The sequence below is a fragment of the Scyliorhinus torazame genome, chromosome 3 (assembly GCF_047496885.1).
Source record: "Scyliorhinus torazame isolate Kashiwa2021f chromosome 3, sScyTor2.1, whole genome shotgun sequence".
Classification (NCBI taxonomy): Eukaryota; Metazoa; Chordata; class Chondrichthyes; order Carcharhiniformes; family Scyliorhinidae; genus Scyliorhinus; species Scyliorhinus torazame.
This window is the reverse complement of record NC_092709.1, coordinates 19,636,570-19,659,483: the sequence shown is the minus strand read 5'-3', so window position 1 is coordinate 19,659,483 and position 22,914 is coordinate 19,636,570. Positions and strand designations below refer to the sequence as shown.

The 22,914-nt window shown below is 48.4% G+C and overlaps 2 long non-coding RNA genes across 4 annotated transcripts in view; both read left to right on the top strand.

Moving 5' to 3' along the window:
- The window catches only part of LOC140408326 (uncharacterized), a 125,834-nt gene extending 102,946 nt beyond the window's left edge, over window positions 1–22,888 (top strand). Inside the window, exons 1-4 of one of the 3 annotated variants that reach the window (XR_011940083.1) lie at window positions 19,537–19,625; window positions 19,722–19,788; window positions 20,820–20,896; window positions 22,567–22,888. This is a non-coding gene — a long non-coding RNA (uncharacterized lncRNA). Of the gene's footprint in view, window positions 1–19,536; window positions 19,789–20,819; window positions 20,897–22,566 lie in introns of those variants that run through there. The other 2 variants (XR_011940084.1, XR_011940082.1) reach the window with 2 other exon arrangements.
- Window positions 20,095–20,748, top strand: LOC140408328 (uncharacterized). The gene is made up of 2 exons (XR_011940086.1): window positions 20,095–20,250; window positions 20,328–20,748. It is a non-coding gene; the product is annotated as an uncharacterized lncRNA (long non-coding RNA).
- Window positions 22,889–22,914: the final 26 nt, after the last annotated feature.

Sequence of the window (22,914 nt, the reverse complement as noted above, 5' to 3'; positions counted from 1 at the left end):
CTGCATAGAGCCCTGAACACTAGTGAACTAGCTGGCCTTGGCACCCCATCACAGCTGATCCCCAACCCCACCCCCTCCAGTCCTGTTGTCCTCTCCATATGCAAACCCTGTTCCCAGCACCGATGCCAGTGCATAGGATTGAGGCAAATGATTCCTGGTTTCTGCCTCCCCCACCCCACCCCCCAACACCCCCGCCATCCCCAGGGGAATGCTCGAGACAGGTAATTTGGCCATTCTGAATTCTCCCTCGGTATACCGGAACAGGCGCCGCAGTATGGCGACTAGGGCCCTTTTACAGTAACTTCAGTGCAGTGTTAATGTAAGCCTACTTGTGACAATAAAGATTATTTTTTTAAAATTTTAAAATTAAAAAAGACAATTGTGAACCCACACTGGCTGAGGCTTGGTAACTCTCACAGACCAAGAAATGGACCTTTCTGAATTCACGCCAACCATGGCGCATGGCAGTCCACGGAGCAGAGGGCAAGGTTGGACCAAATAAGATATGATCTATTTCATCATGTAACTAACATATGAGTACAGTACTCAACAACTGTTATAAGAACACATGCAGTGTGCCTGTTGCATTGCTATCAGCACTTTGCATACCATGAATAAGACCATCTGTTTTCATGAAAGCAAGCTCTATGTATAGCTTACTGTACTTAATTGAATCTCCTGTGTACAGTACTGGACTGCCAATTACCTTAACATAGCTCTCCAACAGACAGAATGTGCTGTCTCCCAACTATTGAAGTGGGGCAGTAATCCTCCACGCACCCCCTCCCCATCAAAGTGTCACATTACTAGAAAGTGGAGAATGCAAACATAATGTACATCCCCATAAATTTTCTGAAAATGGTCTATTTGTCCACACCCTGATTGTTGTTTTCACATTACAATGTAGACATCGCTTCCATGGCCGAAACTGGCTTTATAGCAGCTCGTGTGATGGCTAGTCCGAAATTGTGGGTGGGTTTTGTGACTCCGGCAACCCATATGATGGAGAGGGGAGTGACACAACTACCCAGTGGACGCGAATACCCTATTGGATATCAAACCAGAATTCAGGGCTGGAGCTTTAGATTACGGCCAGCCAGACTATCTAGGGGTCAAACCCCCCACCACCACCACCAGAACACCCTCTGATTCCGAGACCCAAGGCTTCCATTCCTCTTGTGGAACATGAATTATTTTTTGGTAAATCTGTCTCTTTCTGTAAGAATGGTACATTTTATTGTTGTAATATTGTCCATTGTGTGTCAATAAGAAAATGTGTCATGCTTCTTTATCTGTCTTACATTTGCAAATGAGGCATGAACACCTGATGGTTATGGTTCTGGAATAACGGCCCAGAGTTTGAGAGTTCATAGCCCACCTTGGTAAATTGTGAATATATTTTTATAAATTTGGAGTACCCAATTCATTTTTTCCAATTGAGGGGAAATTTAGCGTGGCCAATCCACCTAACTTGCACATCTTTAGGTTGTGGTAGTCTGTATTAAGGGTATTACGGTACCTAGGTTGAGGCTGTAAGATCATTGGTGTGGGAGGTACCTGAGACAGGAAGATCATTGGTGAAGCCTGCCTGCTGGTTCCGCCCAGTAAGGCGGAGTATAAGAGCCTGTGTCTCCCTAGCAGCCGCATTCTGTACCTGCGCTGCTGGGGGAAACACCTAGTCCAATAAAGCCTTCAATTGTCATCCAATCTCGCTTCTGGAGTTATTGATCGAGCATCAAGGGGCAAAACCAATGCAGGGAGAATGTGCAAATCCACATGGACAGTGACCCAGGGCGGGGATCGAACCTGAGACCTTGGCGCCATGAGGCAGCAATGGTAAATTGTGAAATTGAGTTCAATAGAGCTGGTAATTTTTGCCTGGTACGAGAATTACATTTGTGAAAAACAGCGCTTTCACTGTTTTGTTATGGGAGAGGTGTTTTCAGAACCCCAAAATGTATCATGGAGTTCAACCAACCTCCCCCTTTAATGTATTGTTGCTTTTGAAGCACACGGCTTGTCTCCAGGTGTGGTATTATAATTACGGACACGTGGGTTTTTAAACACAAAACAATGTTTATTCCATGAACTCAACTTAACCTTTTAAATAAACATTGGATCACTTAACACCCCTTACTTCAAAGATAACCCCGAAAATAATACAACACTAAATAATCCTTCAGTCATTCCTGTCAACGTCCAAGATACTTAACACCTTTAAACAGAAACACATCAGGTTAAAGGCATTACTATTATGAGTTTAAATCACCCAAATGATCCAGGGATAGTCTTTCATGGCAGAGATCACAGCAGATCCAGCTCACTGCAAACACAGACACACCCAAGCTCTTTTCCTCAAAACAGAAACTAAAAGCTGCAAAATGGCTGAGCTAAAACCCAACTCCACCCAAACTCTGACATCACTGCATTTCTTAAAGGTAGATTGCTTAAACATCCATTTCTTAAAGGCACTCTCACATTACAGTTACAAATGCCAATCGATTCACTGTTAACCTTGCCAGTCTGGGCAATTTTTACTCTAATCCTATGCAATGTTGCTCACTCATAATGTCTTCAGAGCATTTAGAGTTGGGTGATAAAGATGCCCTTGTCCATGCTACCACAGCCTAAAACTAGTTTTATTTTAAAAGTAGCCAGCTTTTCTTACACCCATTATACTAACACCATCTCCTGAACATTCTATCCTCATTTGATCTCTCTGTGTCGGTACGATTTTCTTTGGCATGTTCCTACATGGCTTGGGCATTAAGTAGAAATTAACTATATCAGTAATGGGACTTGCATTGAGAGCCCAGTGGAGAGATTGGGAGAGAGGCGATGGAGCAAAGTTGGATAAAGGAAGGTAGCAGCTACAAAAACACATGCAGAAACCTCCAATTGAATACTGCGAGAGAGGGATTCTAAACCTGTGGAAGACAAACAGAAAGAGTGCCGGAAATAATTGACAAATGGGTAAAGAGAAAAGTAGCTACAGGAACAGAGTGACAATTTCTAATTTGGCTGTGAATGAATCCATGGATGGTCAGCGCAGTGTGGTGGTTGTTTCTTTACTTTAATAAATCCTCCAGTCACAGGAAGCAATGCCATATGTGAGATATGTTCTTTATAAAAAGAGATAAGTAAAGACTACTATTAAAAACCTGCCGACTGGGCTTAGAGCTAGGGAGGTATTTTATGCCCTCACCTGTGCCAAGGCTGGAGGTGGGGGGGGGGGGGGGTGGCATTTAATCAGGCGGTGGGTGGGTTTCCTGCCACCTTCCCCACTTTAATAAGACTTGGCGATTTTTGTAGTGGGTAAGTCATTGCTGGCAGAGGTGGTGGACCCGGGATATTTGCCGATCGTGGTCTTGGACCACGTGTCGCATTGGGTGGACTTGCAAGTGGATCGGAGGGGATGGGGGGAGGGCAGCGTCCGCAGTGGAGGTTGGATGTGGCAGTGCTAGCAGAGGAAGAGGTGTATGAGCGGTGAGGGCCGCCATCCGGGGATACGTTGAGGGAAACGATACAGGTGAAGTCTCGGCCGCCGCGCTATGGGAGGCACTCAAGGCAGTAGTCAGGCGGAGTTTATATCAATTCGGACCCACAGGGAGGAGCGGGCACATATGTCAAGGTTGGTAGACGGGATTGTGCGAGTGGACAGAAAGTACGTGGAGGCCCCAGAGGCGGGATTGTTGAAGGAGAGGCAGAAGCTCCCAGATGGAGTTTGAGTTGGTGTCCACAAGGAAGACAGTGGGCCAGCTGTGAAGGGCTAGAGGGGCAGCGAATGAGTACGGGGAGAAGGCTAGCAAGATGCTGGCCCACCAGCTCAGGAAGCAGGAGGCGAGGGTGATTGGCAGGGTGAGGACGGCAAGGGTGGAGTGGTATTGGATCCGGTTGGGGTGAATGGGATGTTTGAGGAGTTGTATAGGAGGCTTTATGAATTGGATCCCCCGACTGAGGGGGAGGAAATATGGGATTTTTTGGACGGGTTGGAAACCCCCAGGGTGGAGGAGGGGCTGGCGGAGGGGCTGGGGGCACCCATTGGATTGGTGGAGATGCTGGAGGGTATGGGGGCGATGCAGACAGGGAAGGCCCCGGGTCCAGACGGTTTCCCAGTAGAGTTTTCCAAAACGTTTCTGTGTGACCTGGGGTCCATGCTGATGAGGGCATTTAATGAGGCGAGGGGGAAGGATAAGCTCCCCCCTACATCGGCACAGGCCTCAATATCTCTGATCCTGAAGAAAGACAAGGACCCGGAGCAATGTGGGTCCTACTGCCCAATATTGTTGTTGAATGTGGATGCCAAGTTGCTGGCTAAGATTCTGGCCTCGTGGATTGAGGATTGTGCACTGGAAGTGATTGGGGAGGGCGGGGACCAGACGGGATTCGAAAAAGGGAGGCACATGTTGGCTAATATCAGTCGCCTACTAAATGTCATAATGATGCCCCGGAGGGACATAATGTGGAGATGGCGGTTGCGATGCACGCGGAGAAGGCCTTTGATCGTGTAGAGTGGGAGTATTGTTGGGAGGTACTGGGGCAGTTTGGGTTTGGGCAGAGGTTTGTCGATTGGATTTGATTGTAGTACGGGGTGCCGGTCGGTGGCGAGTATAAGGACCAATCGGCTGAGCTTGGGGTACTTTAGGTTGTACCAGGGGATGATAGAGCCACTGGCGATGGCGCTTAGAGTGTCTCGGGGTTGGAAAGGGATTGTGTGGGGCGGTGGAGCATAGGGTGTCCGTGCGGACGACCTGCCGGTGTATATATCGGATCCACTGGAAAGCCTATGGGGTATCATGGACATGTTGGTGAAATTCGGTCGGTTTTCGGGGAAAGAGTGTGGTCTTTCCGATTCAGGCGAGGGGCAGGAGAGGAAGCTGGGCGAGCTGCCGTTTAAGGTAGTGGGGGAGAGTTTTAGGTATCTGGGTGTCCAGGCACGGGAGTGGGAGCAACCACACAAGTTGAATCTGGCTCGGTTAGTGGATCCAATGAAGGGCGAATCTAAAAGGTGGGCTGTGCTTCCGTTGTCATTGGCAGGGCGGGTGCAGTCTGTAAAGATGACTGCTCCTGAGGTTTTTGTTTCCATTCCAGAACCTCTCAATTTTTATACCCAAGGCCTTTTTCAAGAAGGTTAACTTGCTGATATTGGGATTTTCGAGGGCGGGGAAGGCCTTGCAGATAAAGAAGGTGCTGTTGGAGCAAGGACGTATGGGGGTGGGTGGCCTTGCCAAATTTAATGAATTATTATTGGGCGGCAGATATCACCATGGTAAGGAAGTGGGTAGTGGGGGAGGGGTTGATTTGGGAGCGGATGGAGGCAATCTCGTGTCAGGGTACTAGCCGGGGAGTGCCATTCTCGCCTGCCAGGTGCTCCACAAGTCCGTAGTAGTGGCGGCCATGAGAGAGTGGGGGCAGTGGCAACAGCACCTGAGGCTTGAGGGGGGCCTCAGTTTGGGCCCCGATCTGTGGGAGTCACAGGTTCGCTCCGGAGGAACTGGACGGGGGGGGGGGTTTCAGGGTTGGAGGCGGGCGGGGATTGAGCGGTTTGGAGATTTGTTTGTGGAGGGCAGCGTCCCGAGTTTGGAAGGACTGGTGGAGGAGTACGAGTTGCCCAGTGGAAACGGGCTCCGATACTTACAGGTGCGGAACTACGTGAGAAAACAGGTCCTTTCCTGATCTGCCACCCCCGGGGTTGCAGGACAAGGTGCCGTCGAGAACAGGGGTTGGAGAGGGCAGGGTGTCAGAGATACATAAGGAGTTGATGGACTGGGAGGGCGACCCGATAGGAGTAGTTAAGCGAAAGTGGGTGGAGGGGCTGGGGGGGGTGGGGTGAGCTGGAGGCTGGGCTATGGGGGGAAGCTTTGAGGTGGGTGAATGGGTCCTCCTCGTGCGCCAGGCTGAGTCTCATTCAATTTAAGGTAGTCGATAGAGCGCATTGGACGGAGCTAGAATGAGTAGGTTCTTTGAGGGGGTGGAGGATATGTGTGGGCAGTGTGCGGGGAGCCCGGGAATCATGTTCACATGTTTTGGGCCTGCCTGAAGTTGCAGGGATTTTGGCGGGGGAATCACTGACGTGATGTCAGAGGTACTGAGGGTGAAGGTAGTTCCGAGTCCCGAATTGGCAGTGTTTGGAGTGTCGGAAAACCCGGGAGCCCAGGGGTTGAGAGAGTTCGAAGTTCTGGCCTTTGCTTCTCTGGTAGCCCGGAGACGGATCCTGTTCTGGTGGAGGGACTCGGAGTCTCTGAAACCGGGGGTGAGGGTGATCCACCTCGCGGATTTCTTTAGACTGGAGAAATTTAAATTTGCCTTAAGGGGATCGATGGAAGGGTTCGCCCAGAGATAAACCGTCCATTGACTTCGTCAGGACAGTTCAGTCAGCAGTGGGAGGGGGCGGGTTGGATTAGGGTTAATTTGAAACAGTGGAGGCAGAGAGGGTGGGGGGTATGGTAGGGAGGGCGGGTTGCGGTTGTTGGCTATTTATTGAGTTATGCTGTGTTCTCCTGTTTGTTATTTGTTGGTTATCTTTTTATCTTGCTTGTGGTTTTATTTGATGTTTATTTATAAATGCCTGAATAAAAATATTTTTTTAAAAGGGTCGGGGAGTCCAAAATAAGCAAAAGCAAACAACATTTATTGTACAACACCTATATACACGAGTAGCGGCAGAATCTCGGCAGAATCTCGCCGGGAACTCTCTCTCTTGTTGGTCAGTTTCAGACTGCCTGACGTTTTATACAAATACGGGTAATCTACCCCGCCCCTAGCTGGGGGAGCTTGTACTCCTCAAGGAGCATGGGGTTAGCACTGTTGCTTCACAGCGCCAGGGACCTGGGTTTGATCCCGGCTTGGGTCACGGTCTGTGCGGAGTCTGCACGTTCTCCCCATGTCTGCGTGGGTTTCCTCTGGGTGCTCCGGTTTCCTCCCACAAGTCCCGAAAGACGTGCTTGTTAGGTGATTTGGACATTCTAAATTCTCCTTCTGTGTACCCGAACAGGTGCAGGAATGTGGCAACCAGGGGCTTTTCACAGTAATCTCATTGCCGTTGCAAAAACCGTTGACAAAGAAGACGACGACGCCAGTGCAGCACTTGCAGCAGTCGGATAACGAAGACATTTCGGCTCTGGCACCTCGCCGTTGAGTGGAGGAGTAGGATCAGCCGGCATGTACCTTGCTGGCGAACAACATTTACGACAAGAACGCTTCGGCTGAACATTGGCCGAACCACAACGTCGGAGTCGAGATGCTAGTTGTTTGTGTCTCCATGTCGGAGTCTGAGGAAAGGACGTCAGGCATGTCTGCGTCGCGGGAAAACGAAAGCAGAACATACTGACAATGGAACCAGAGGATCGGAGGAAGAGGTCTGCCGCGGTACCTGACGAAGAAGAGACCGCTGGGAGCGGATATGATCCAGGTGTCGGCACATAAGCTGCCACTAACACTAACCTGGTAAGACACAGGACCAGATTGATTGACGGTGATCCCAGAGAGCCAGCGAGTGCCATCGGCAAAGTTACGAACGTAGACAAGGTCGGCAGGTGCAAAGCGCAAAAATGTCTCCATCAAGCCGGGCCACACCCGTGCGATTCTTGGCTATGGCGCACTTTTGTGCCAATGTCCGGCATTAGCAAACACAGTCGAGTTCGAAGCCATCGACTAATTAACAGCTCGGCAGGGGCCATTACAGTCACCGTATGCGGTGTGGTACTGTATGAAAACAGGAATCTTACCAGCCGCATATCCATCGAGCCCACAGTTTGCTTCTTCAGCCTGCTTTTCACTGCCTATACGGCTCTCTCGGCGCCGGGTGATAAGGGTCGTGTGGACATGGCGAATCCCACTGCGCTTTGCAAAAGTGGCAAACTCTTTGTTCAAAAGCGAGGCTCTATTATCAGTGATGAGCGCCTTGGGTATGCCAAAGTAGTACGTAGTACGAGTAAAAGTAGTACATAGGCACGGTATGGTCGCTCGGGACGTGATGGACGTTATCCCGTGGACCTTTAGCCACTTTGAGTGGGCATCCACCGTGTTCAGAAACATCGAACCCAAAAAGGGATGTGCAAAATCCGGCCTCGCCACCAGACATAGCTTCTGGCCAACATCTTCATCTTCAATACATCAGGATGTCCCGCATGAAGATCCTGCAAAACCAAAGCCTGACCTTTTGCAGGGACAGTGACCTTCTTGCCCCATAGGAGGATACCGTCCTCCACGGTTAGTTCTGAGAACTTGGAAGTAAACGTCTTCAACTCCCCTAGAAGCTGTTGCCAGCGCCCACCGTACAACACCAGCTGACACACCTCAGCCAGCACAGGGTCGGTCTGCGTTCACTCGCAGTCACGGGAAGCAGTCACAAGCAAAGAGTCGCTAAAGTTGAGGACCGCGATGACTTTGTCCGTCGTGGTGGGTCAGAGGACACCACCGGCAGGGGAAGATGACTCAATGCTTCTGCATTCGCAATTTGTGTCCCCCGGACGGTGTTCAAAAGAGTACTTACACGCGGTTAACGGCAAAGCTCTGCGCTGGATCCGTGCGGACGCTATCGGCGGGACCGCCTTGTATTTACGAAAGAGGCCGAATAGCGGCTTATGGTCAGCTATGACGGCAAAATGGCGACTGTAGAAGTATTGGTGAAAACGTTTGACGCCACAAATCACAGCCAGGTCCTTCTTCTCAATATGCATATAGATCTCCTTGGCAGCCATCAGTGTCCGGGAGACAAACGCGATTGGACGGTCACGGCTGTCACCTGTATGATGGGATAGGAAGCTGCTATGCCACACAGCAAGGTGTCACATGTCACATACAGCAGTTTAGACGAGTTGAAATGAGTCAGCAAGTTTGAAGAGGATAAGCTGCACTTTACCTCCTTAAAGGCCGTTGCCTGGGCCACATCCCAAGCCCAGAGGTGGTGCTTCTTCAATAACAAATAAAGGGGGACCAGGATGGTAGGCAGGTTTGGAATGAAACACCCATAATAATTTATGAGACCTAAAATAGAACAGAGCTCTGTGGTATCTCATGTTGCGGGGTCCATCTTTATCGCCTGTACTTTATCCGCTATCGGGTGAAGCCCTTCACGATCGAGCTGGTAGCCCAAATACACAAACTCCTTGGTGTGAATGATGTATTTCTCCGTGCACAGGCAGACAACAGACTCGGAGAACAACTGCAGCACCGACTCAAGGTTCTGCAGATGCTCCTCCTCTGCGACCCCCGTGATTGGAACGTCATCGCAATAGATGGCAATGTGCGTAAAGCTGTGCAAGATGCCCTCCATCACACGGTGAAACGCAGCACACGCCGATGGCACACCAAACAGAAGCCAGGTATATTCGTACGGACCCTTGAGTGTGTTGATAGTCACATACTTCCTTGAGGCTTTATCCAGATGTAGCTGCAAATAAGCGTCGCTCACGTCGAGTTTAATAAACGGCGATTCACCAGCCAATAGAGGGTATAGATCCTCTATCCTGGGAAGTGGGTAATGGTCTAACCTAGAAGCTGTGTTCACTGTTAACTTGTAATCACCACAAAGGCGAACCGTCCGATCCGACTTCAGCACCGGGACCACCGGTGCCGCCCAGTCCGCAAAATGCACCAGCTGGTTGATCCCCAAACTTTCCAACCATCGAAGATCGGTCTCAATCTTCCCGAGTAAGGGGCCGGGCGAGCCTGAAAATATCGGGGTTAGGTTTCGGGATCCACCTGGATAGTAGCCCCCTTAATGGTACCGAAGCCCGGCCAATAAACTTTGGTGAACTTGCTTAGCACCGAGCCTAAGCCCCCTGTCCCCACTTGAAAAACATATTGCCAATCAATCTTCAAGCGGCGTAGCCAATCACAGCCCAACAAGCTAGGGCCATTGCCTTGCCCACAATCATAGAATTTACAATGCAGAAGGAGGCCATTCAGCCCATCGAGTCTGCACCGGCTCTTGGAAAGAGCACCCTACCCAAGGTCAACACCTTCACCCTATCCCCATAACCCAGTAACCCCACCCAACATTAAGGGCAATTTTGGACACTAAGGACAATTTATCATGGCCAATCCACCTAACCTTCACATCTTTGGACTATGGGAGGAAACCGGAGCACCCGGAGGAAACCCACGCATACACGGGGAGGATGTGCAGACTCCGCACAGACAGTGACCTAAGCCGGAATCGAACCTGGGACCCTGGAGCTGTGAAGCAATTGTGCTAACCACTATGCTACCGTGCTGCCCTGAGGGGAAAGCACAGGGACTGACCGCTGTAAACCACTGGAGTGAATGTAGTCCCCACTAAGTGGAAACGTTCACCCGTATATGTGGCCAACCGACAAAGATAAGGTACACACTCCCTGCTTGATCAGGTCAAAGGTGTGTTGCACCGCTACCGAAACGCCGCTCCTGTGTCCAAATCCATCCGGAGCAAATGTCCATTGATCTGCACAGGGTTGGGGCTATACGGGGCATCGACACACAATTGAGATGCATCTTGGCCTCATCCTCAGCCTCTTCTGGGTTATCCAAACACAAGGGCTTCCCACAGGGTCGATGCCTACCACAACCAGGGCTCTCCTGCTGCTGGCGGCTACGCCTGGTCCGATGTCTGCACTTCACGCAGGGGTTGAATGGCTATGGGCAGAGTTCTGGGACAGTGTGCAGCACCTTACCCGTGACCAGACGCTGGAAACGCCAGGGCGCTCCTTCCGAGCCATAGAGCAACCACATGAGGGGCGGTGCCGGACAACATTCACTTCCATACCCTGTAACGCTTGAACGCCCCATGCCAAACTTCTTGGTAAAGGGAGATTTGTAGCACTTGTTGAAACATGAGGCAACTTTCGCCCAGACGCTTCTTCTGAGTTTCATTGTCATTTACCTCGCAGACCAGGCGGTCGCAGAGCATATCTGCTAAAACAGTGCTATACTCAAAATTCGGCGATCTTTCGAAGTTGTGAAACAAATACTACAACAGACTCCCCGGTGGACCTCTCTGCCGTATTGAACCTCGATCGCTGAACGATGATAGAGGGGGTTGGGTTGAAATGCCGTCCCACCAACAGGGAAAACTGTTCGAACGTCATTGAGTCGGGCGCCACCGGAAACATGAGGCCCTGGATCACTCCAAATGAATGCGCTCCACAATCCGTCACCAATATTATGGTCTGGCACTCGTTTTCTGTGATATTGTTGGCTCTGTAGAAGTACGGCATTCGCTCTGCGTACTGATTCCAGGTTTCCGTACCGGGGTCAAAGGCATCCAAACAGTGGCATTGTCAATTACCCAACTACACAGCATGGTCCCGAAGAAAAGAAAATCAACGCAGGGAAGTGACTCAGCTGGATAGGTTACACATCAACAGCTCCAGGTTTACCCTCGTCGCCAGTTTAATAAGGCTCGGGGAGTCCACGGTAAGCAAAAGCGAACAACATTTATTTTACAACAATTATATACGAGTACCAGTATAACCTCGCCATGTCCTCTCTCACCTATCTGTCGGTTCCAAACGGCTAACTTTTTATACAAGTACGGATTAGCTACTCCGCCTCCAACGGAGGGCGCGTACTCCTCAAGGAGCACGGGGGAAACAATCATCCCCACACCGTATGTCCCGTGCTGGTTATTACACCCACCTCCACCCCGATTATGTCTGTAGCAGGAAGGCCTTTGGACAACCTTTCCACCCGGGGCTAATTAAGGTCCTGATCCTTAATTCCACCAATGGCCTATTAATAGCCTGTTTGATTAATAGTTCAGCGGGCCTTCCCGAAAGGTGGCTATGCGGGTCTCTCCCTGTCTATGTTTAAGAGCAGAAATGGGTATTTGCCTGCTGAAATCCATTGGGATGGGTGTTTACCAAGAAGTGGGACCAACGTTAACTGCAGAATAGTCAGCACCAGAACACCTAGTGAGTAAACAATGACCACAAGGGAGCGTTTGTGGCGAGGGGCCATGAGCAAAGCGAGGAGTGAAAACTATTGACGACACTGCAGATCAGGGTCTGGGAGGATTCAGCGTCCATAGGACCATTCCGTAGTTGCCAACAAAAGATTATAGGAATTCTGGGCGGCACGGTAGCGGTGGATAGCACTGTTGCCTCACAGCACCAGGGACCCGGGTTCGATACTGGCCCCAGGTCACTGTCTGTGTGGAGTTTGCACATTCTCCCCGTGCCTGCATGGGTCTCAGCCCCACAATCCAAAAAGGTGTGCAGGGTAGGTGAATTGGCCACGCTAAACTGTCCCTTAATTGGGAAAAATGAAGAATTGGGTACACCAAATTCATATTTCTAAAAATTATAGGAATTCAATCTTAATAATGTTGATGGTGCCACATGAGAAATCGCCAAGGTCGGGAATCGATCACTATTTGGAGAACTGGTGGGGGAACATCATTCTGTGGGGCAGGCCCGACGGAATCAAGTATCCTTCAGGCATTTAAATGGCCACAATTGGGCCTACCAAGTGAATTGAGGTCCTCAGTGGTGGAGTTTCTGCCCGCCTGAGAGCTGCCAACCAATCAGGGACCCCAGCTATCCATTGCTGCCAACGCAGCGGGCTGTAGCAGCTGGTGACACTGCACCCACTAGAGATCCAGGATTATTGTGAGACCCCAGGTCAAGGCCAGTGATGGCAGAATAGGGATCGCTGGAGGAGGGGAGAGCTGCGGCGTGGCTCTAGGAGGCTCCCAATTTTAGCTGCCGGATTCATCAATCAGGCACAGAGTATCTGACTACAGAGGATCACCCGGCAGGCTGCAATCAAACCCAATGGCCTGGGCAGCCTTCTGAGGACACATGTTTTCCCCCCCACCCACCCCCACTTCCCACCACCGGTGCCTGGGAATCCCAGGTCAGCCCCTTCTGCCCTTCGAATTAATCGGAGGATGTTGTCCTCTCCCACAATCAAGTGGGCCCAGCCACCATGCTTGCCGCCACGACTGGCTGCATTAAATCTAGCCCTTCAAACGTCAACATCGCCATCTGCTTTCCAGCTATATTTATGAATCTGATCCTTTTCTAGGTTTCAACAAGTAGCATCAAAGTGGAGGCCCATTCTAATGCTGCTTATGTTTCTCAGCATAAAATGGTGTTCAAACCAGGGAGCAAATTAGGTTCTTTACAGCAGAGAGAAAATCATGGACCCGCAGTCCCGATCATTCCCAGGTGAAGCTCTGTGCTGGGAACACTAAACTTAAGAATTCAACTCCAGGTTTCAAGCCATGAAAACAAAGATTGGCTGAATGGGCAGCACGGTAGCACAGTGGTGAGCACAGTTGCTTCACAGCTCCAGGGTCCCAGATTCGATTCCCGGCTTGGGTCACTGTCTGTGCGGAGTCTGCACGCTCTCCCCGTGTCTGCGAGGGTTTCCTCCGGTTTCCTCCCACAGTCCAAAAGGTGTGCAGGTTAGGTGGATTGGTCATGATAAATTGCCCTTCGTGTCCAAAAAGGTGGGGTTACTGGGTTACGGGGGTAGGGTGGAGGCGTGGGCTTAAGTAGGGTGCTCTTTCCAAAAGCCGGTGCAGATTTGATGGGCTGAATGGTCTCTTTCTGCACGGTGGGTTCTAATTCTCATCAATGGACAGAAGATCTAGCTAGTACTTTAATGGTTAAATTGATCAGGTTCTCGATTAGGCAGTGCAACGCAGGTATATTTTTTTATTATTATAGTTACAACTGCAATATCCCTGATCTATAATTCTTTTTAGTACGTTTCATTTAGCAGAAAAAATAAGCTTATTGGTAATTCTTGTTACTTGCTGTCATATCTTGAGTTTGTGGAAATTCACTGTCTCCAAGGCTGTGGCGTACTCCATTTTCTGGGCACCACTATTCTATGATACAGGGGCAAAATTCCATGGGCAGAGTTTTAAGCTGCTCAGGCAGGTCTGACCCAGAAGCTCGTAGAATCGCGTGAGACGACGTCAGGCCTACTTCCCAATGTTTTTGCATCCTTGTGCAACACTTCAGTCAGCAGGCGTGGGCGCAAGTTGGAAGCACGTCCGCCGACAATCAAGAAACCAAGTTAGATGGATTAAACAGCAGTTTGACTGGGATTTTACATTTTACGATTGACCAGGCGGCCTTTACGTTTCCGCTGCAACCTCGATCCAGGGCAGAATGTAAGTCAGAGCTCAAATAAAATGGACAAATGTGTTTGGGGACTGAGATCTGTGCGTGAAGGTACTGCCTAGACACTTGTGGCATAGTTTTTCCACTGATATTTATTTACCTTTACAGGTCAGCAGATCTGCAATGGCTGTCCCCCTAAGGGAGCACACTGGAAGCACTAATGGCAATTAATTGGCCAGCCAACGTATAATTGCATTACCAACGCGATCTCGGACGGGAACGAGTTTCACATCCGCTCCCCCCGCCACCCCCCCCGCACGCAACGCCGAAATGTAAAATTCAGGCCTATCACTAAAAACATAAGCTCTAGTCCCCCGCAACTAAACCTACATCTACAGCATCGCTCTGAGGGGAAGGCGACTCATTTTGACTTGTGTGGTCAAAAGCCATGGAAAGTCCACTACTGAACTAAAAAAAAATTAAAAACAAATTAATAACTGGATTTGTTGTCACAAATCTATCCAACATCAAAGTATGTGCGATAGGGACCATTACACCGATGATATCCATAGTATTATACACCTAGCAGTGTATTAACATTCAAGACATGGACATCAAGTAGTTCTCACTTACTGTGACAGCCATGAATGTAAATGACCTGTCCTTGTAGAGTTAACATTGCAAAGACCCATCTTTACGTCACGTCCTAACTGTATTGTAAGTGGACCCGAACGCTGATAACTCTTTGACAGGTACAATTGCCTTTTTCTACATCTTGGACTTTAATGTTCTTCTGTTGATTGAGGGACAAAAGTTTGCTACGTGCCTGGCAAAAAGAAAAATGTGACGGATATGAAAAGTACAGTGCAACATTTTTAAGAGAATGAGACTAGCCAGGTGGATTACAGTTCTCTTTTCCAAGTGTGTGCATTCCCAAGTTCCCATTAGCTGCCCATTCCTGCTCTGCAGGATTCTCACTATACTTTGGAACAGCCTTTATCGGACTTGGTAAGAGAAATTGACCTTTTTAACATTATCTATATAGCTGACCTCAGGACAACCAGAGCATTTCACAGCCAACAATTCACTTCTTGGTGTAGTTATTCTTGAAATGTAGGAAATGGAGCAGTACATTTGTGCACAGCACCATGATCATGACCAGATCATTTCTGTTTTGTGATGCTGATTGAGGGATAAATATTGGATGGGCAGATCATCCCTGCTTGGTGCCGTGGGATCTTTCCCTTCTACCTGAGAGGGTAAACAGGGCCTTGTTTAGACATTTCATCCTCCGACAGTGTAGCATTCCCTCAGTACTCAACTGGAGCGTCGGTTGGGATTTTGTGTTGAAGGCACTGGGATGGGGTCTTGAGCCATGACGTACAGGCCAACGCCTAAGTTTTGAAAACTAACAGAGTGCGGTACGATGGTAAGCCATACCAGGCATCATGTTGTGTTAGAGCCCCAAGCTTTACAAGTACCACTTGTGGGGTTCACATGCCTTTTGCAGTGGCAGACACGGAGGCACTTCAAGTAAAGTGCTGTTTCTGAATGACCTCATATCAGTTCTAACGTTTCAGCTCAGGAATTTTTGTCAAAATACCAAATGTCTGGGATATATATAGGATAATAGATACCTGAGCCCGTTGTTAAGATTATAATTCAATCAATGGTTTCAGACGGTGATACATGAACAGTTTAATGAGTGTCATCTGATCCACAGCATTGAATGACAAGCTTTAGCTCATTACTAAGCATTTATTTGGTCTAATATACACAATAGATTAAAAATCTTTTCACTTGCCATCAAACTTTTCTATTATATATGCAGGGCTAAGGGAAACAAGCGGGCTAGCGAGACAATTTTGAATAGTTCTTTAAAAGTACCAACATGAGCATGCTAGGCCAAATGGTCGATTTCTGTGCTTTAAGATATCTATGAATCTCTATGCCCACATGTTATGGGAAGGCAGATTATCTGAGTGGTCATAAATTAGGAGAGGGAAACATTCAACGAGACCTGGGTGTCCTCGTACACCAGTCGTTAAAGGTAAGCATGCGTGTGCAGCAGGCGGTAAAGAAGGCAAATGGTATATTGACCTTCATAGAGAGGGGATTCGAGTGCAGGAACAGGGCTATCTTGCTACAATTATGCAGGGCCTTTGGTGAGACCACACCTGGAATATCCTGAGCAGTTTTGGTCCCCTTATCTGAGGAAGGATGTCCAGGGTCCCAGGTTCGATTCCCGGCTTGGGTCACTGTCTGTGCGGAGTCTGCACGTTCTCCCTGTGTCTGCGTGGGTTTCCTCCGGGTGCTCTGGTATTCTCCCACAAGTCCCGAAAGACGGGCTGTTAGGTAAATTGGACATTCTGAATTCTCCCTCCGTGTACCTGAACAGACGCTGGAATGTGGCGGCTAGGGGCTTTTCACAGCAAAAGAGAGGCGGAGGCTTTGTGGGTGCGGATGGAGGCAGGTTCCTGTAAAGGGCTGGGGTGGCAGGCGCTGGTAACGACGCCGCTACCGTTTGCCCAAGGGAGTACTTGGGTAGTCCTGTGGTGGCAGCCACACTGTAGAATTGGAGGCATTTTGACAGCACTTTAAGTTGAGGGCTGGCTCGAGGGGAACCATGGATTTGAGCCAGGGAGGATGGATGCAAGGTTCCGGGGATGGTGGAGAGAGGGATGAAAGAGATGAAGGATCTGTTTTTGGAGGGATTGTTCACAAGCTTGGAGGAGTTGGGGGTGAAGTTTGGAGGGTTTCAGGTATATGCAGGTGTGGAACTTCGCAAAAAAAGATCTTCCCGAATTTTCAAGCCACTATAGCCTTATAATGTATAACAAGGGCAATATCATACCATACTAAATATCAAATTCCAATATTATTATAGCTGTTGAAATGGCATGCACAATATCAATTCTGTTTATTTCATTATTTGACTGCACTGTTGCTCGACATTCATGCCAGCCAAACAATGGAATGATAAATAATAAATATAATCAACGGTTAGTAATATTATTCCTCTATATACACCATTATAAAGAACAAATACATACCGGTGTGTATTCCAAGGTGATCACACAACACAGCTCAGAGTTTATGGCGTAATTGAGTGTCAGTATGGCTTTGGTGGCACTCTTGCCTCTGAGTCAGAAGTTGGCGCATGGCTTCAATCCAGGCTGGCATTCTCATTTAGTACCTTGTGGATGCAGGTCTGTTAGATAAGGCAATTAACTAAGGCTGCACTGGCTGGCTCGGTTGATTCAGATAGACATTAAAGACCCTGGACGGGATCCTCCGAGCCTCCGCGTCGAAATCGCACTCGGCGCGGTGGCGGAGAATGGGGCGTTGGACCCGCGATCCGGTCCGATGCTGGGACGCGAACCTCCGGCAACCGAAGAATTGGCTCCGGTCCGGGGCCATTGAAAGAGGCCCCCATGACGATTCTCCGCGGTCGACGGGCTGAGTTCCCGCCGGCGTGGTTCATGTATGGTTCCACCCAGCGGGAGCTCAGCGTCACGGCTGCGGTGGCCGTCCTGATTGGGGGGGGGGGGGCGGGAGGATCAGTCTCGGGGGGGGGGGGTCCTCCACGACGGGCAGGCCCACGATCGGGAGCCACCGATCGGCGGACGCGCACGATATGGGGGGGGCCTACCTTTTTCCGCGCCGGCCCGCTGTGCGGGTCCGCCATGCCGCACAGCACCGGTGTGGAAACGGCTGCCGTGTGCATGCGCAGACCCGAGGCCAGCAGTGCAGGGCTGCGTATCGGCGGTTGGAGCAGCGCGGAGCACTGTGGCGCCGTGCTTTGGCCCACTGTGGGCCACGGAATCGCTGCGCCAAGAGGCCCGCTGACGCCGGCGTGAAACACTCCGGTGTTTACGCCGGCATCAACACTTAGCCGTGTTTTTGGAGAATCCCGGCCCCTGTCGCACAGTGTTCCCCTGTGCGTGACCAATAATCCTCCCCAATCATGACCAACAGATTAATTGGCCATTTCTTGCATTGTTTTCATGGGATCTTCTTGTGTGTAAAATGGCAGTCTAACTTGCTAATGCAATAGTTATTACATTTCAAAAATAATTTGATGTATCCATATTGTTGAGCGATAAACTAAGGCCATATAGGAATTTACATTTTTCCATTACAAATTCACATGCCCATCTTTATAATGGAAGTTGTCTTTAAATATGACATGTTGGAATTACACCGTCCAATGACAGGACAGGCAGCAGAGAGAAATTGCAGATTGACTAGCTCACACAGGCAGCTTCCACTATAAATGTGGACATAGGGATTTACCATGGGAATATAAAAATAAAGACAGAATGTTCAATTTTAAAATTAGGGCTGAAGGACATTTGTGCAGCCTGTTATCCCCTCCCTCTACTATTCTGCACTTCACCTGAAGATTGCCTTGGGTCTCGACAGTCCTCCTGCAATGCAAGAGCACATGAACCACTGGCACTAAAACATACAAAGTATGTTACTTCCTTTTATCTGTCAAATTAAAGTTTCCTGCGCTGTAAGCTGAGCCACACTGCAGTAGAATTTGAACCCTGCATGCTGCACTCAAAAATCAGTCTTGCTATTATCCATGAATGCCAGCATCATGGAAGCATTTTTAATTTCCTGATAGAACAGTAAATGTTGAATCGCTGCTTTGCAAGTAAGTTGAGATCACAATCTAGCATTCTCTGCCATCACCTGAACTCTTTCCTAATTGTTGCCTTGAACCACTCCACAAGCAACATCACCCTAGTTTATTCATAATCTCATCCAGTCATGTACTGTAAGGTCCACAATAAAAAAAATGATAGCTTAGAAATCCGTGTCGCCGCATAAACCGGAGTCATTGGGTTGTTAAAGCAGAGCTTGAAGGTTTTCACTGATCTATATTAAGGCTGAGCTGTATGTAGAATTTGCAGTGCACTGAGCTGCACTCATTTAGAATTTACAGTTCAGAAGGAGGCCACTTGGAAAGAGCACCCTACCTAAGCCCACACCTCCACCCTATCCCTAAACTCCGCACAGTCAGTGACCCAAGCTGGGAATCGAACCTGGGACCCTGGAGCTGTGAAGCAACTGCGCTAACCACTGTGCTGCCGTGCTGCCCAGGGTGTGAAGGCACTGCTGAGATGAGTGTTTATATGAGTGAGGCAGTTTGCCATAGTCTCAGTAACAATTACTAATCAAAACACTGAAATACCAAATGGCGCCAAAGCACAAATACAGTTACGTTGAATCAGTAAATGTTTAGTAACTCTCTTTACTCAGGCACACCCCCAAATAACTAGTAGAAACTTAAATCTGGCATGATAAATAAAGCAGGTCTTGATAACCAAAAAATAAATAAAAAGTTGGCACAGAAATTCAGATTAGATAAGGGAAGCTGATTTACTTTAGAATTTTGATACAGACATACCTTCCAGTTTGAAAGAAGGGACAAAGTCTATTAGCAAAATCCAAAAGGGCATTTTCCGCTGTTTCAATGAGTGATGAGCACATCCCTAGAGACCAGACTGAGACTATCATCAAGTAGCTGTTCAGGGATTCTGGATGCAGACATCTCTGGTATGAACAAAACTGCAAGATATGCACCTTCGGGAATGAACTGACCTTGTATTAACTAGCTCGGCTTGTGCTATTCTTTGCTCATTCTGACCACAGCTTGAGTCGCAAGTCCTCAATGTTATACGAATACTGATTGACTACATTACCTAAGGAGAATGAAAAGGTAATAATGCGCGGACAATTAAAGCTTTGGTTGATTTACGTTATTTTCAACTAATGCCGTTTCACGATATTATGTACATTACAGCGCGGAGTGTCCAAATAGACAGGAGGTAAGTGGTTTTACGTGTAGGTTTAACGCTTGGTTTAGCACCAGGAATCATTACACCTGCCAAGTAGTGTATGAGTTTTCAGACCAAAAATGAAGCTTGAAATGCTTAACCACTTCCTTCGAAAATAAATGTAACCTGAGCAATGGAAGTAACTTTGTCATCAACCCATTTGGGAGCAATTAGGCGTCAGGGAATCTTACAGCGGAGAAGGAAGCCATTCAACCCATCACGTCTGTACTAATTAGTCCCACTCTCTTGCTCTTTCCCATAGCCCTACAAATATTTCCTGTTCAAGCTCTAATCCAATTCTCCTTTGAAAGCTACTATTGAACTTGCTTCGACCACCCTTTCAGGTAGCGACCATAAGAACTTGCTATGGAAACTCTGGCTGATTTTGCAATCATCTTAAATTTATTTCCTCTGTTTACAGGTCCTTCTGTCGGTGGAAAGCTCCCCCTTAATGAATCCATTAAAACCTGGCATGATATTCACCACCCCTTTTAAATCTTCCCTAACCTTCTCCGTTCTAAGAACTCATTTCTAGTTGGAGGTTAAGCAGTTCTACGCACTAACAAGCTTTCCATCATTTCTGACCGATGAAATAACTGCAGTGAAGGACAGTCGCCCATTATAGAGAACCTCACTTTGAGAACAAAAGTCTACAAATGAAGGTCACCTATTTAAATTGCAGGGGCTATCTCTACCCACATGGAAAATTCCAGCGTGGTCCCTTTCTTTCGCTTACGAGTCAAAAAGACTTTTGAACTCAGATGGTGTAACCTGTAAAGTCAGACAAAATGTGTGGCATCTATCATTCACAAAAAAATAAATACTGCACCATTTGAACTGTATGATTTTTTGCAACCACCATGAGTCACAGCTTTATTTCTATTGTGTTGTTATTTTTTCATGTCTCTTGTAGAAAATGTGGCATCTCTAATGGGGGAAGTTTCTCAATAAGGAGATTAACACTGAGGAGGCAAAGAGAAGCTGCCCCTGGTTAGTATGACACCTCCTCAATCTTTGTCTCTTTAGCAGCTCTAAGTGGCAATTCTTTCAGCGTGGGTTATTGGCTTTATAAAACTAAAGGTAAAGACAGTGGGCAGAATTTTCTAAAAATTAGACAGATTGCTGGATCAGGCGAGAAAAGTAGCAAGGAACTTGCTAGCTTCACAGCTGCCTTTTCTAGCAAGATCAAACAGCAATCTATGCAATTGGCTGCATGGTAGCACAGTGGTTAGCACTGTTGCTTCACAGCGCCAGGCACCCGGGTTCGATTACTGGCTTGGGTCACTGTCTGTGCGGAGTCTGCACGTTTTCCTGCGTGGGTTTCCTCCGGGTGCTCCAGTATCCTCCCACAAAGTCCCAAAAGACGTGCATGTTCGGTGAATTGGACATTCTGCATTCTCCCTCAGTGAACCCGAACAGGCGCCGGAATGTGGCGATGAGGGGATTTTCACAGTAACTTCATTGCGGTGCTAATGTAAGCCTACTTGTGACACTAATAAAGATTATTACTATTCAAAGTGCTGGCGAGGATTAAACAGACAGCTGGAGGGGTGGGAGTGTAGGCCTAAACTGTGGATTAGGTTATCAGGGCACCGCTATCAAAGTAAAGTTAAAGGACCCCTTATTGACATCAGGGACCCCGGCAGACAAGGGAAACACTCTCAACCCTACAAAGCAGAGGGCCAACCAACCCCCACCACCCAAAAATAAGTCAATGGTCGGGTCACCCCCTCGGGATTAGGGTGCCCGATCCTGCTCCCCCCCCAACATCCTCACTGGCATTGCTCCCCTCACCCCCCCCCCACCCCCCCCGCCCACCCCACATTCTAAGTCTCCTCCACCCCCTCCCCAACGCCATTCAGGCATCCCCCACCCCCGTTGCACATAATGAGAACCCCCAATGGGATTCTCTAGAGGTCCACCTCTGGCATTGCCAAGTTGGCACTTAGACATTGGCAGTGCGAGGGGCCTGTGCCAGGAGGCTGTGCAATTTCCCTCACCACCTGAGGGACATGTTCACCTCCGAGTGCCCGGCATCATTACGACTGGCTTACGTTTTTTGGAAACCAGTCCCGAATCCCGTTGGTGTGACGTCATGCTGCTGGGGGGCATACATCAAACCCGGAAGGTAAGACATTTTTCCGTTTAGGTCTATTTAGATGGTAAGAGGGCATGGACCTGATTACGTCACCGGCAATGAGGCGGGGAAGATCTCACTCTGAGGTTTCCCCAGCGCATCATTTTGGAAAGTGCAAAGGAAGAAAGAAAGATTTGGATTTCTCTTGTGGCCTTATTCAATCGCAGGACATCCCAAAACACTTCACAGACAATAGAGTACTTTTCAAGGGTAGTCGCTGTTGTAATGTAGGACAAAGAACCACTTTGTAAGTAGTCTGACTATTTTTTTTTAAGAGAGGGTGGTCAGTGTCTGGGATGTTTAGGATCTCCGCAGTCTATTCTGAGCAACAGGAGAAACTAATTCTTGGCTGCAGAAATGCAGACATGATAATTAAACACAAGAATGGCAAATCTAATTGTGCGGTTGATCTGAAACACATTAATAGAATTCATGTCTGTCTGCATCATATTACATAATCAAGTGGGTTTCTCATTTTAAATATCAATATTGTAAGTCTTTATTTTATTATCTAAATCCATAGAATCCCTACAGTGCAGAAGGAGGCCATTCGACCCATCGAGTCTGCGCTGACCGTGCAAAAGAGCATCCTACCTAGGCCCACTGCCCCGCCCTATCCCTGTAACCCCGGTTAACCTGCGCATCTGTGGAGACTGTGGGACAATTTGGCATGCCAATCCATCTAACCTGCACATCTTTGGACTGCCAATACATCTGATTTTTTTAAATTGCACTTGTCTCCTTTACTTGTCCGTCGCTTTCCAAATGACTTGAATCAAATGTTTAACCAGTGGTGAAACCTTTATAGGTAGGAATAATTCAACAAATAAAGATGAAAAAAATAATACTGATGACTGGGGTGTGTTTTTTT